Consider the following 17,061-nt stretch of genomic DNA (forward strand, 5'->3'; position numbering starts at 1 on the left):
CCCCTCCCCTCCTTTCTGCATGCTGCCTGTGGATCAGGATATAGAGCTCTTAGTTATTGATTCAACTCCATGTCTGACTATTTTTCTTCAGGAAAATCATGGACTAACCCTCTAAAACTGTAAAGAACCTTCAAATTAAGTACTTTCTTTTGTAAGAGTTACCTTGGTCATGATATCTCTTTACAGCAATAGAAAATTAGTCTAGACAAGTATGCTCTAGACTGGAGCCTTTCAATGAGAAACTCAGAACCTAATAGAAAACTTAACACATTAATATTTTTATTTTCATAATTTTCTACTGCCATCTTGTTCTACTGCCATCTTGTTACATTAGTGATTGAAATGGAATATTAGCTGTGTAAAGAGACAACCATAGGAAATATAAAGAACAAATCTCAGCACAGATTCAAGATATCTTTTTATATGGGTAGGCATTCTGAGACACTGGTAAATTTTCTTTAATGCAAACTTGCTTCTTGTAAATCTGAAATGTGAAATTTTTGTAAAATTCACTGCACATAGCGACAGATTTCCTGAAGGTCTTTTCATACAAACATATCATATTTATACTATGATTTGACCATGTATATTTACATTTCTTCTTCTTCCTCTGCTCCCTCTAACAATCAATATTAAAATTTGAATACATAAACATGTATTATATTTGTCTTTCTGAGTATGATTACTCATTTCACTCACTATAGCCCCAATTGCTTTAAATTTTCTTCAAATAATATAATTTCATTCTTTGGTGCTGAATTAAATCTATTACACACACACATACACACACACACACACACACATCACATTCTTTTTCATCTGTGGTTAGACATCCAATATAATTCTGTAAATAATTCTGTAACCAGTCTGTTGTGAATAATGTTACAAGAAACATAGGTGTATAACTAACATAGATGTATAACTATCTGTTGTCTGTTGAGAGCTTGCTATTTTATACAGACATAAGAGATGGTGTCACAAACACAGAGCCACGTGGAAATACAAACTTTATTGTATTGTGTAGTGATCAGATATGTGAGAAAACATATGTGTTTCTTGTTAATTCTTTCTGATTTTGCATGTAGTTCTTTGACAATGGTAAATACAGAGGTCCTGTAGACTAGTCTTGAAGCAACTACAGTTCATCACTCACAAGAGAATATAGCACAATACTTCAACTATCAGATAGATGGCCTGAATGTTTTGAATCTTGATGATGTGATATCCATACTGTTTCAAGGAAAGAAATATTAATTTAAAAATATACTTGCTAGGGAAAATATTACCAACAAAATCTCTCATTGTCTCTGAAGAGATATGTACTTATAATAAGCATTGAATCACTTTTACACACATATTGTTTTGTTTTTAACTGTCTCAACACACATAAGTTACAACTCCTGCACTACCCAGTATGAAAAATTCTAGATGCTCTATTTCCCTAAAATAATTATCTATTTTATTCTTTAAAAATAGTGGCCATGTAACTTGACAAGCTCACTTTGGTTAACTTTCTTTCTGTAGCATTGACAGCAGAGGTGTTCTTAGGATGTTGTCTGAGACTGTGGTTTTTTTTAGGAATGGGTAAGAAGGGAATGGGAAACATGAGAAAGGGAGAGGAAGGAGGGAAGGAAGAGGCAAAGGGAATGAGGAGAGGGGGGGAGAGAGAGAGAGAGAGAGACAGAGACAGAGACAGAGACAGAGAGAGACAGAGAAGCAACTTCTGTTTGGCCCCAAATGCCCATGATGGCATTTAGAGGTAAAGCCATGGGAGTCAAATAAGTCATGAGAACAATACCCTCATGAGGGTGATGGGCCCTTTTAGAAAGAGGCTACAAGATTCAGTAGATCTGTTGGCAGAGGTTGGGTTTCTGCAGCTAGCAAGAGATCCCTTATCTTACTGATGACAACAGTTACGACCCCATGACTTCAAATTTCCAACTGCCAAAACTATAGGCGCTAAGTATTTGTTGTTTATAAGCCAGCCTTCCTATTGTGAAGCTGTTCTAGACAAAACAGGCAGAGAGGAAATTCTGATGCCACATTAATGAAGACTTGCCAAATACTGCCATGAATGTACTATTCCCAATCTTTATTCTGGGTGTTATATGCATAGCCTCTAGTTATATCTTATATGTGAATACTATACTTTCTACATTACACAAGTCATTAAATGTTGTGACCCAGGAAGGAGGCTTATAATTAGTCAAGATGGTACTCTCCAAAGACAATTTCACGATAACATGAACAACAAATACAGTGCTAACAGCTAGAGGAATAAAAGCCAGAATTCTGAACGAAGTCGTAGGCAGTGTGTCATTCCAACATTGAAATGAAAAGAGATTACTTTTATTTCTAACCTAAGCTACTCATTTTAAAATGAAGCCTTTGCTTTTTAAATTCTGCCCTCACTGGCAGTATATAACAGCCGCTTTTCATTGTAGAGATTATGCACTTCAACAATCATGAAGAGTGGGTTTTCTAAGTAACTGGAGACCAGATTAACAGCCTCATGACACTTCTATCTCAGGTTCTGAAACTATTTCTCTTGTGCTTTATTGAATGAAATGGTCAAATATTGAAAACTGCACCGTTTCTGCAATGGACGGCTTCACTGATTATGTCTAGAGGAAACACTACATATCAGAGGTGGGAAGACATTCTTACAGTTTAACTACCTAAAAAGAGCAAATTTTCATAAGCATAGTATTTTCATTTTACTCAGAACTGTTGACAAATTTAAGCATAAATTTCAACACATTTTGAGAACATAAAATAGATTCCCAAGCTGTATGTGTTACATTCAGAGACAGGGGCCTAGTCTTTATGGAAGAAGAGAATTGTCTATTTGTTTGTTTATTAATGTGAAGAACAAAAGCTATTTGGTAAAATGAAAAGCTCTAAGATGTTCAGGGACTTACATTTCCTGTGAGAACTGTAAACACAGTGGCCCTGCTCAGATAGCCAAACAGCAATAGGAGCCACAAAAGCCAGGGTTCTTCTCCTTACTTCTTGATTTTGAGACTGCTAAGGAACCTTGCTACATCAATGCTTACCACAGACCCTCGTAGTTTCTTTTAAATACAGGGGAGTCATAGGTTCCTTCCTCCCTCCCTCCCTTCCTTCCTTCCTTCCTTCCTTCCTTCCTTCCTTCCTTCCTTCCTTCCTTTCTTTTATAATCCAACAAGAAGTACAAGAACATAGCAACAGAAACACATGACTTCATAGAAAGTGAATTTCTAAGGAAAATTGCTCTGCTATCATGGGGAAAATATTTCAGATTTCATGCATTCTTAGCGTTTTGTAGAGATATACATAGCTTTCAAATCTGCTTGTATGAAAAAGTATTATATCTTCACTAGTTTAGAAGACCTAAGAAGCAGTTTACTTATTTTTAGTTTCAATTACTATATAAAGCACTGCCCTGAGCATTACAAGCTGCTCACACCAGTGGTTCATAGAATGGTGGGTGTTTAACAGTTACGGAGATGGGCAAACCAGAATTATAAAACTTGATCCATCAAGTTATAGGGTGTTTTATAGCAAAGAAATGAAAGACGCTTTGAATCTGGGTAGGCAAATAAATGCCTTTTTAAAACGATTCCTTTCCAGAGACTATAGCTGGGCTTGCCTGTATAAGAGAGAGTACCACAGTTCATTGTGTAGTGAACTTATCCTCCATAATTTTTGTTTGTTTTTCTTTGATTCAACTTGAAATAAGAAAGTGAGCCTTTTGGCAAGGGTATGTTTTCTGCGCTTCTGTGTCTAAAATGGCCTGGCAGCATTTGTGTAGACTCTCTCATTTTCTAGGTAGAAAGAAAATTGTTGAACTTTTACAGGAAGGTTAGCCTCAAATGTATCCTTCCACTCAAGACTGCAAGTTCTTTATCATAAATCTTGAGCACACGTGTAAACTGTTTCTCTATAGAACCGTGAAAGGCAGCCTAGTTTCTGGTCGAGCTCAGGCTAGAAATCCCAGTGTCACCAGGTAAGCCTGCGGGACCCCAGGTGACCCTAAGGGACAACAGGCATTTTGTCACGGCCCCAGACTCCAGGCTCCTGCAGCCCTCCATAGATGTGTGTCCGGAAGGATAACCACCCCAGCCCCTCCATAAGTAGCCTCAAGACAGATTTCTATTTTAACGAGGTACCTAAAGGCCAGAGGGGCTTAGCCAATTAAGCTTTCCTTCCCAGACCCTACAAACAGTATTTAACCCCAGGCCCTCCCTGAGAAACTAGGGTATGGTTTTTCATCTACTTTCCGCCATGGCAATAAAAGCCTTAAAACCATGGACTCTCTCTGTTTATCTGATCCGCAGTGGAGAGCCACAGAGAAGGCCTTCGCCTACAGAGCCGCTGTCCAATCTCCCACAGAAGACCTCTCTCTACGATCCAGCCACTGAGACCACCAACCCAAGCAAGCCTCGAGACCAAGCCAAGGATTCCCTCCCCGGGGGACCTTGTCGGAGCTGCTCTCTCTTTCTCCCCTTGGCTGCTGGACTGCCCAGCCCGTGGGCCCCCATTTCATTCTCAGCTCTTCCGCGGCTCCCAGGGGCCCCAGGATGCTCAAGAGCCTGAGAAGCAGACGGTCCATGGCCACTCTGCAGGCCCTGGGACCCTCGAGCTAGCTGTGGGGCCCCTGGAACACAGACTGCGCTCCCTCAGCCCAGGAGCGTCCCCATGGAGGCTTTTCACAGCTTGACACCCGCCCAGCATCGGTGTGAGGGTGAACATAGTCAAACTCCCCGCTGTCCGCCTCCCCAAGTGGCTTGACCCCTGTAGCAGGGTGGACGCAGGAACCCCACTTTAACCCAACATTCCTGTACAGCTGTGGGAATTAGATATTGCTTAGATGTAGACAGCAGTTTTTTACTCAACAGCTTCCACACGCTGCCCTTCCATGTTTTATCTGCTTTAGGTACATAAATGGCGGCTGTAAGAGATACAATTAAACTGCAAATACTTTTTGTGCTAACAAGGCTAATAAATATTTTAAAAATTATAGTAATAATACAAATGGATTGTGTCTACAAACCCATATCCTACATAAAGAGCATTAGCACTCAGTTATTTTTACTTTTATATTAATAAGCCACATTGTCATAAACTTTGGGATAATGAGACAAATTTTCTCCTTTTCCATATCTGCCTTTGAGCAGTTTCAAATCTAAGAACTGTGGAAACTGTGCTGGATCATTACATTTCCAGTTGACTTGGACTAATAGAAAAGCTAATTGTACTTTTTTTTTTGCAAGATTTCAAATCAATAACATCTGCTATCTTAGCCACGGATGATTTAATTTTTTAACACGTGCTTTCAACCTTTAATTTTCTCCAAAGCAGTCACATCAATTTTTAATTTATCTACACTTCCTCAAAGCGGGTCAGACGTAAGATCCTTCATAAATATTTAAGAATGCTGCTGCAAAATAAACAAAAACTCTTACTTAACTTTTAATTGCAAGTTTCAAACCTGTGATTGAAAAGAACAAGAGACAAACATAGTCTTTAAATTTAAGAGACACATAAAACAAAACCAAGCCCTCCTAAAAAACAAAAATAAGAAAAGAGAGATTAGGAGACGTGGGAGGCAACAATTTTATCATAACCCATACTATATGCTTTACAATAGTATAGTTTGCTACACGTGGAAATAACACATAAATAGATACGACTGAACTTAATTCAGATACACAAGCGTACTTTATGAGAGCTTACATCTCCTCCACAACACATGTACTGTACTTATACTCTTAATGTTAATACTTAACAAAGTGACTCAAATAAATATCAGAATGTATAAAAATAGACCACATGCAATTAAAACCATGCTCAACTATTTTCATGGTCATGAGCAAGTCTTCTGAGATAATTGGTGATATCTATTGCTGTTCTTCTCAATTTGTTCTGACTTAGAAGTAGGCTCTACACTGACCTCAAACTGAGGTCACGTTGACTTAGGGAGAGTGCTAATAGATTGTGACTATATGTTTGTGGAAGAGATTTTAGAGAAGCCACAAAAAGCCACAGGGAGGATACTGTGTGATACCCTGCAAGGTCACCAATGGCAAGGATATAAGCTGTAACAGCAGCTCTAAGAAGGACCAGTATTCTCCCCTAGAGACTCCAGAGACAGCATGACCCCAATAAAGCCCTGATGTCAGACTTTTAGCCTCCAAAACCATAAGGATGAACTTCCACTGTTTCAAGTTATCCAGGATGTGATACTTTGTTTCAGGATCCCTGGGGAGTGACAGAGATTCAATATGCAACATTCTGTTTATTTTAAGATGTGAGCTAAGGCATGCACACTATAAGCAGAACATACACAGTTAAAATTTCAAAGCAAACGTCCATTTTACCTCCACGAGCAGCAGACAGCATGTTGCTACGTTCAGAAATACTCACAGGTGCTCTTTCCTACCACATTTTCTCCTTTCCCTCACATACGTCCTTCCTGTCACAGCCTTTCCCTTTCTCCCTGTGCTCCATCTCTACCATAGCCTTCTTGCTTTCCCCACAGCCTGCTAAACACATGATAGCTTTTCTTTGTGGTTCTCCTACTTAATCAGATTGAAATCAATATAGTTTGATCATCTGACTTAAAACAAAAACATTAAATGAGGAAATGAATCTACCTGATAGGCTCTGCTTAAGCAAATTCACAAAATATTAATTAATAAATATATACTGAAACTGTTACAAATAGGTGCATTTTAAATAAGCATATTCATTCAGTTAAGTTTATTTTATCCAAAAGTTGTTTTCTACCAGGGCCATGCTATATGAACCTTATTTTACAGAAGAGCAATATGCAGCTAGCCATTCCACTTTACCAAAACATATAATTTAAAGCAAAAGCAAAAATTGATTATCATCTAGTAATAATAATTTTTCACATATACATGAGCATTTGTGAAATTTAACAAAATTTCTTATACTATAGAATATTTGATTAATCAAACAACATATTTTTAAAAATCAATGTAAAAATTTACTTAACCAATTAACATAAACATGAGATGCTACCCATTTTATTTTTTACTGTATCATAAAATTTACACAAATGTGCTGGGTTACAAAACTTGCCCAATTTAGGCATATGAACTGCTGTTGACATGTATGTGTGTGTTTACTAAGAATGGAAAACATATAGATTTGGTTAGAGGCAAGTAATTATCACATTGCATTACAGTGGGCTACAGGAGGAGGTAAACAGATAGAATGTAGCTTATTTCATTAATGAAATGCCTGCAGATGTGAAACATGCAGATATCTTGTAACATTATAAACTGAGTGTTTTCTGCTTTCCAGTAAGTCCACTGTTCTCAGAAGAGATAAATGGACTAGCCAATGAAACTGTTGCTTTTTGCAAGTTAGAAAAATTGGAAGATTTATTTTAGATATAAAATACAAACTACATTCAGAGGAAAAGAGATTGATTGCTATGGGAAAGGAATTCATAAATGTTCTAGCTGGGCATTTTGGTGCATGATTATAATACTAGCTCATGTGAGGTAGATGGAAGAGAATCAGGAATATAATATAGCATGGCTCTCAGCTACTTAGCAAGTTAGAGGCCCAGATGGCCTCAGTGATACAAACAGTCATAGAGCTGGAATTTTCAAGCAGGGAACCCTCATGATCAGAGATGGAAAAAATTGCATTGGAGGTTTTTTTGTTTTGTTTTGTTATTTTAGTTCTAAAGAATAAATGTAAATAATATTTTTCACTTAGATGTTTGTTATCTTACATTTGATCCATGGAATTCTTCTTAGAAAAGTGTATTATATACTTATGGATTAAATATTGTTTAGTGAAGGGAGCATGTAAGTGATTCGCCATGAGTTCATTTACTCACCAATAATTCAGGTACCATTTCTAGATCCAAAGACCCTAGGACTGCACAATTGTGTTCTGCAAATACTGTGGTTCTAAAAAATGTTAATGGAAAAGCTAAGAAAGAGGTTCCTAATTTTTTTAGAGATTAGGTCTCTCAAGTAAAATAGATGAATTAAACATTATTATTAAAGATTAGGACAATTTGTTCTAAAACACTTGATTCAACCTAATTACAAAAATGATTAAAGACCTAAACTCATTTTCTTCGGCCTTTGATTTGTCTAGTGCTCAGCACCACATTCTGAACCATGGAACTTTTATGAAACTTGCCATATTTGTGGGGGAAGCTTTTTGAAATTTTATGGTTTTAAAAATGTTTATAAGAATATAAAATGAAAGTATGGGGAAAAGTGGCATTTGTCAATTATACTATTCCTTTGTAAACTGTCATATTAAAATTCTAGTTATAGCAACATTATTACATTAAAGAACCTCAACAATAGTTTATGGTCAGTTATCCACATCACCACTTTTGTGCTTAGGGTTTGTTGAATAAAAGGAAATCTTGTATTAAAATATCATGTGTTCCTAAATATAAAAAGCACTTCTGTATCCTTTATATTTGGGTGTATGTGATACTTGGCTCTTTTGCAAATATATCTTTTAAGAAAGTATTCTCTCTTGTTTCTTCAAGGATTTTAGCATATTTGAAATTTTACTTTATGCTCTTTTTCAATTTTTAAAATATAAATTTCTAGGAATATGAATTTTCTTACTGGATTTTTTGATTAATTTAATAGCAGATTATCTATCTTTATGTAACTCTTGTGCTATTTCATATGTATGGCTTTTTTAAAAATCCCCTGTGAGTTGTAGAAGTGTTCTTAGGTGGCAGCCTCTTGAAGCATCTTGACTTTTCTCAGTTGTATTAGTTTTTATGTTAATTTTCTAACTTGAAGTTGCCATGCAACACTACTAGCATAAATTTAAATTTTATGCCTATCACAGATCAGGTTTTACAGTTCTCCATTTTCAGCTGCTGTCTCCCTCTGTCCCCTATCGTTTAACACTGGAGCAGAGATAAGTTTGCTCATAGACTCCATAAACTATCAATCACTTCACTCAATGAGTCCTTTCCATGTTTTTTTTGCTTTTAAAACAGATCTTACTTGGAGCCTTCTGCCTTGCACAAGTTCAAGGTCACTTTACCCCCCTCTGTGAGTGGCAAATATCTTAAGGACAGTATTTGACTTTGTTTTTATTTGTCCTGTATTCTGGCTTTGCCACTTCACTTCATTTACATAGTCTCCTGTTACTTACCTCATCCTTGACAACACTTTAAAGACTTTGACATGCTTCTTAATTTCTATATGCTAGTTATTAAGGGCTGAGGAACAGGATGAGAAGAGAGAATGTATTATTTACATTAGTAACTTTACATAAGGGGGAAGGGGATGTGAAGAACAAGGTCACATTGACCTTGTTAGAGATAACTTTAGAATAAACATCATAAATGATGATGGTTGAAAACTGGTAGAATAAGTCAAATTTGTGTGACTTTTCTACAGACAGCAGGGAATTAGAAAAGAAGATAGAATATAGTCTTAGTAGGAGAAGATTGTAAAGAAGGTACTGCAGGTTGGGGTGCTGGGGGAGACAGAGAGGATACAGCTTGAGAGAGAGAAAGAGGAGAAAAAAAAGGGGGAGTCCCAGGACTCTGTTGCAGTAAGCAAAGCAGGGATGATATTAAACAGTTTGAAGGTGCAAGCCCAGAAAAAATGCACTGGATTTGATACCTGGTTATGCAGTCTTAATCTTCATCCATGACAGCCAATCTAGTTTCTCAGCTAAAAACCTTGCAGCTATCCTTGACTTTACAGCCATCCTTCACAAGATAAATACTCAGTTCATGAAGAAATTGTCTTTAGCCTTCAAGTCTAAGCACAGGTTGACTACTCCTCACTCCTCCCCTATTTAAAATTGCAAAACAAATGATCTTGTTCTCCTGCCTTCTGCACAACTCTAGTGCTGGATATTCTGCTCTATTGTCTTTCCACAGAGCCTCTTACCTTCCATGTACTGGATAAACTCATCACTTACTATGATTTCTGGTTTGTAACTTTTCACTAGACTATGCACAACCCTTCCCACAGCATGGTGGCAATCACCACATCCCCGAATTACAACCCACACACTACTCCAGAAAATGTTTTGTTTTGATTTTCTTGGTGACTGAAGATGTTAAACAAACTTTGAACATGAGATTATAGTACTTTACTTTTTATTTCTTCTGGGCAAAGTATTCACCAAATAGTTAAAGACGTTTTAGTTTATAAAAATAATTGCCCATAAACAAGGATTCATGGCAAGCCATGAATCCTTTCTTGCTATGTTTTTATGGGAGTTTCACCAATATACCACAGGCTGGCATTGAACTCACTAACTCTTGTGTCTGCTTCCCAGGTACTGGGATTACAGGTGAGAATTGCAATATATCAATGAGATATATCTTTTGGATATATTCCCCATTCTATACACACAACTTGGAAGTACGTATATATACACTCATAGTTGTGGCATACTCAACTTTTCATTGATGAATAATGAAAATTAATTCTGTTATATCAGTAACTCATATAGAATCAACTTTTAAGTTTAAGTTAAGCATAATTTAAAACTGGACATACAAATTTATATAAGCTGAATATCCATATTTATGGGCAGTGAGTGAGGAGCTGATGAACGGACATGTTGCATGATGCTTAGGTGTAGGTAGGCATTTATCTCCTCAAACTTTTAGCTTTTCTTTCTGATGTCCCTTTGAAATCCTTTCTTGTAGCTTTTTAGAGTTATGTAGAGTATTCTCATTTTCTAACTTCACGCTGCTGGGCAGCAGTGCACCAGAACATAGTCCTTCTAACTATAACTTAATTTTCATTGATGAACCTTTTCTTGGCTTTTCTTTTTCCCTATCAGGACTCTTAAGCATTCTTGGCATACTAATGTGTATGATAAATTCTAGTATGAATTTCTAATATTTAGACTGTGAGCTTTAAAATGGACCTCACAATTTCTCTTTCCTCTTTTCTTCCTTCCTTCCTTCCTTCCTTCCTTCCTTCCTTCCTTCCTTCCTTCCTTCCTTCTTTCTTTCTTTCTTTCTTTCTTTCTTTCTTTCTTTCTTTCTTTCTTTCTTTCCTCAACACTTGGCTTGTGGTTCTTCCTTTTAGCCCCATGTTTTCTGCCTTATCCTTATTACTAAATAGTCATTGCCAACCCCCAAGCCCCCAAATGGAAAGGCAATGACCTGATGTGCTTAGTGTGTTCTACAGGTCCCACTGTACATCTTGGACCATCATCTTCTACATAGACATTATATTCTTCATTGACTTCAGCTTCATGTTTCTAAGAAATTAAATCTAATAAGATAGTGTATCTTTGTATGTGTATAAAAGAGTAATAGAATGCTTTGAAAAAACCTTCAAGGTGACATATACAGAAAAAACCAGTAGAATTTAACAAAGTTACATGACAGTTTTCTAAATCAGCCACTTCTCCAAATGGGCTGCAGATGAGGATGACCAGTTTATAAATAATCATCAAATTCTCTTATTGAATGGAATCAGAAAAGTCAAGACAATCAGCTCTCATACTTTGTTTTTCTTTTGTAATTTAAATAGTTATCTTTAAATCAAAACGAAAAGGTTCAGGCTACAATGCAGTTTATGATGAAAAGGGTGATTTTTGAAATTTTCTATTTGCTTTCCTGGCATCTTGTTTGTTTGTTTTTGAGAGTAAAATTAAAGCAGGTGCGAAGCCGAAGTGTAAAAATCCAATTCTTAGACGTTCATGTTTTGCAAATCAAATTAATTGGCAACAGGTCATCCAGGAATCTCAAAATTTCCCAGCAAGTTCCTTTTTTATCCAGACATTGTCCCTTTTGTGTGAATGTACAAGTGATAAACTGTACAGTCTCAGGCTTTGTTGGAATGTGTCCTCCCCAGTCTTATGTGGATCGAACCCTTCAGAGAGTATAGAAAGCAACTTGGTAAAGCTCCTAGTCTTAGGCCTGGGCCTGTGCAAATATTTGCTGATGAATGTAAAGAAAAAGTAGATTTGACCTTTAGCCTGAAACTGTTAAGAGATTCAGAAAGAAAAATTACCTTTTGTCAACTGAACTATTTTTAGCATCAATATCCATATAAATTTATTGTGTTTATTATTAAACCACATTAAGTTTAATCATCTCTATAACTTATTCTTATTTTCCTGCTATAATCTCTATATCTTAATCACATACATGTTTTAAAAATCACTAAGTGATGTTTATAAGCTATAATTATACAGAGTAAAGGTGAGCAAATCCCAGAAACAAAATGCTTCTGGGGAGAACACCTGATATGGTGATATGGGTTATTACAAATTATAATAGTTTTTACTCTTGTGGCTATAGAATGGTATATTTTTTACTTTGTGATTTTATAGAAAAAAATGTAAGTAGCTAGGATGCTTTCTATTTTCCAATTTAATTGCCCCTACAGGATTTGCAACAAAAACTAATCTTGCAGAAGGAAAACCTGAGACTTGCTCTAATTTCTTTTTATCTTACCTTTGTGAAAATGTAAGTCACAACCCAGCAAATAGTACAAAATGATTTTTATTTTTTGAACCTTATTATAGTACACAGGATAAATAGTAGAACTGGTCTATCCTTAGTATTTCTGCACATGGCTTGTTAATCCATTATTTTACATATTATATTTACCTAACTTTTGTTTTGCATCCAAATCTCCAATCCAGATTTTTCACTAGAGTAAAATAGGGACTCGAGAGGTGTTTCAGTGGTTAGTGTGCTTGCTGGCTGTGCTTCCAGAGAGTCCTGGTTTCATTCCTAGCACCTACATTGTAATTCACAACCGTCTTTGGCTCCATTTCTGTGCCTTGTTTCCCTCTTCTGATTTCTGTGGTCACTTGTGACCTATATACAGACAAAACACAAAAAATAAAAGTAAATAAATAAATCTTAAAATGCCTACTGCTTGTATGTCTTGGGATTTACTATTTTCTATACGTTTGCAAATGTCTATTATTTTAATATACTTTAGTTAAAATATAATTACATAACTTTTCCATTTTCTTACTTCAGACTCTCCCAGTTCCCCTTCCTCCAACATCTCCCATGGCTCCCACTTACTTGTAAAATGATGGCCTCTTTTTCTTTGACTATTATTATTTACACACACACACACACACCCACACAGTAATTCAACCTGCTGGGTCTCTTTGTGATATTTGTGTGCATACAATTTCACAGATGACTTTGTATTGGATAATCAATTATGGGTTCATCCCTGGGTGAACCTAAGTTTTCCTTTCTTTTCAGTCATTGTTTACAGGTAGTTCTTTGTATAGGGGTGGGACCTCATGGGATTTTCCCAATGTCTGTAGCAACAGGTATTATGTGAGCAGCCATTTCTAGGAAAGACCTTTTCCACAGCATCATTCCTTGTCTTACGGCTCCTATAACCTTTTCTGCTCCCACTTTCATGATATTTGCTGAGCCCTGTGTCTAAGAGCTGTATTGTAGACCTACATATTAGTGCTGGAATATTCGTGATTATTTGACCTTTTACTTGTGTCTAACTACGATTTTTTGCAATGGTCTCCATTAAGTATAAGGAGTACTTTTTATGTTTCTTTTTTAGGGTAAATTAGATTATACCCATGAATATAAGGATAACTTTTAGAATGCATTTAGGAGGTATGTTGGTTCAGTAAAGTGACAATACTAAGTTCTCTTCTGAGATCTGTGACATTATTACTCCCAGGTAGTTTGGAAATTTCTGGTATGTGATATGATTGCCATCCTGTCGAGTGTGCCTTAAGTCCAATTAGACATCTGTTGGTGGTTCCTATAGTACCAGAAACTACTATGTGGTCAGCAATGTGGGACCAACCACTAGTTTTACCCAGCTATGTCACCCGTGAACTGCAATAATGATCAACATGACAAGGTACCGCTAAAGATGTCATAGTGGCATGAAGGTTGGCAATAACCAACTTTCTGTAGTTTCAAAAATTATACTTTTCTTGGGGCAAGAAAAATTTACTTGCTGTATGAAGAGTGAAAATCATTCTTACAAAACCCAACTTTGTAAGTATATGTAAGTATAATAGTACTTTGTCATTTTTAGCATGGGCAATTTGTATAACAAAAGGTGTAATTTATCCAATTATGAAAATAGCTTGTTATTGAGTACCCTGAGCTATAAATACACACTGACAAGTCAGGATTCTGCCTTTAAAGATCTCACAGTGCAGAATTACAAGTACACATAAAGAAGGAAAATCACTGAACTGATAGCACAAGTGATGGGGAAACCAGCCATTTCAGGGTAACAGTATTTCTTGTTGGGTGCAATACCAGAAGTTACATGACTACTCTGGTTTCCATACCTCAGGAGTTTGCATCCAGAAATGCATCCAGTTATAGCAAGGGATTTGTGCTTAATCAAGCTTGCTATTATAGAATGCTGTCCTCTAAGCATAAAAGCCATTACTAGCTTAATTAGAGCTGCCATGATAACTTGCAAGAGACTCACACCAGATCAGTCTTTTTGGCAATCTCTTCTGCAGATCAGTCCTCATTTATAAAATGAAGTACTCAGGGGAGTTGTTAGAGCCTCATCTGAGATTCTAGCCAGTTACTACTGTGTCCTTCCAGCTGCATGCAATTCTGCAACAGCTACACATGTTCTAGTGAAGGCCCAACAGGGTATATAGAGGGTAGAAAGAAGGCAGGGTGAGATGTAGAGGATTGTCTTTCAATGTAACAATGAGGAAGTTGTCATCCATTCTGGGTTAGGACTTTCTATGATGTAGCTTTTTGGAAATTCTGGTAGTCATTGGTTCACCAACCTACACTTGAGTAGTCATTACTTAGTCACAGATACTCTATCAGGGTGTGTAGAATTTTGTTCATATTTCTGCAGGGAATGTTAGCACAGCACATGGCTTCATCATTTATATAGACACTTTCCAAGGTGCCAACCAAGGTGTGGGGATAGAACAAAGTCCTGAGTGGATGTGTGGGGGTTGGGGAGTGGTTGAAGCCCTGAGGGAGTATGTGTTATTGATAAAGACCCCAAAGTCTCACAGCCATGAGAACTGTCCAAGTCTTCACCAGTTCAGACTCAGGGAACTGATGAAACTTCTCCATTCCTCCTTTAATTCCTTTGGTGCCTATTGATTGATTTTATTATCTTCACTTTCTTGAGTATCCTCAAGTATGTCTGCCTTCTTATTATATTGACATTTATGTATATTTCCAGAGGGCCGAAATTACCCAAACAAAACAACTTAACCAACCAAACAGACAAACAAACAAGCAAACAAATAAACAAAAAATCTATTATTTTATTCTTTGGAGAGTACCATGTTTGATTTAGCTACTGTCTCTTGGATTGTATAATTCCTTCTTCTCCACTTTTCTTCACTTTACCAAGTCCTGTGACTAAGACTTAATTCAAATAATATCCTCAATGAAGGTTATTAAGCTTTATACTGAGAATAAATTTATTCTCTCACTGGTTTCTTTTAAGCTTCTAGTTGTTTAGTGCTAAAGTTCCTGTGTGTGTGTGTGTGTGTGTGTGTGTGCGCGCGCATGTGTGTGTGTGTGTTTATGTGTTCAGGGATCCCTGTCATCTTTGAATTTTCATGTTTCTAACTTCCTTCTCCATCATTGGTGTTGTATTGTTCTTATCTCACAACTAGCAAAATGATTGGTTAATACTTTTTATGTGATAATTGAGAAATGAAAAAACCTTACGTCAACACTGACCAATGCTAGGATTGCAGGGAGGTTGAATTTCATCTTCATATAAATTAGAGATAGTGTTTAATTGTTTTCTAAACAACAGCAATAGAGTTACATAGTGGATTCTAGGCATCTCATTTAATATTTTGTGCCTGAATTTTCTGTCTTAATGATCTTAACCTAAGGCTAATTAGCTTCAAGAATATAGCTGGGGAGCTGGAGTGAGGGCTCATGGGTTTATGAGTGCATGCTTCGCAACCATAAAGACTGGAGTTTATGCTCCAGTACCCAAATAGCCAGCTGCACGTCCCATGCCTGCCTCTGACCCTTATACCAGTTTCCATGTCAGATGAACTTTGTGGAGGGAGAGAAAGAGAGAGAGAGGGAGAGAGAGAGAGAGAGAGAGAGAGAGAGAGAGAGAGAGAGAGAGGGGAAGAAGGACGAGGACGAGGTTGAGGTTGAGGACAAGGAAGGCAGTGACTCCACTTTGTCTTTGTACCTGTAAACACAGGTGTGCTTGCCTGCACACACGAGTTTACAAACATTAACACACAAGCACAAATGTACTCAATACATTATATATTAAAGAGGATCAGATCAAGCTATAGCGTTAGCTATAAAGTTGGATTTTGGAGTACCTGACTCCTGTGAATATCACATATTTCTTCTCACTTCCACTCTATCTCCAACTAAAACTCACTGGTTATCTTGTAATTCAAAGCTCTTCTTTTTCCCCTAAGAGAATGAAATGAGTTACAATTCCAATAAATTACAACTGACTACTTATGGACAAAATGCTTAAGTTTATCATAACACATTTTCTGTGTTCCCATTTTCTATTTGTTTTCTTGTATACTTTTATTGAAAATAATATTTTTTCGTACAATGTATTGTGATTACAGGTTCGCCATCCTCTACTCCTCCCGGTTCTACATCTCATCCAGATATGCATACTCCAGTGTCTTGTTAGAAAACAGGCAGCTAAGAAATAATAATAAAATAAAGTAAGATAACCTCTTCTCTGTGCGGAATTTTTAAATTGGTGATGTGAGATGTCCAGTTCAGGATCTGTCTCTCTCTTATGGGAGATTTTGCTTAGAATATATATTTAGTTTTAGATATGCTCCCACCTGTATCCCTTTTCACCTCCTTCCTCCTTCTTCTTCCCTGTTTGATGTTCTCATTTCAGTGGCAGCTCCCTCATCCATCCTTAAGTGTTTATTCTTTTTCTGTTTCCTAGGGAGATCCACCTTCCTTTCAGATTGATGGGGGCAACAGCGAACACTTTCCCTTCAAAGTCCTCATCTGCCACAATTTTAGACCTCTTGAGTTTCTCATTGCCTCCTGGAAAAAGCCCTTTTTAATGTTGAAACAGAAAAACTGTACTAAAATGATTTAGGGGATAT

The sequence above is a fragment of the Grammomys surdaster genome, unplaced genomic scaffold (genome assembly GCF_004785775.1).
Source record: "Grammomys surdaster isolate TR1022 unplaced genomic scaffold, NIH_TR_1.0 190, whole genome shotgun sequence".
NCBI lineage: Eukaryota > Metazoa > Chordata > Mammalia > Rodentia > Muridae > Grammomys > Grammomys surdaster.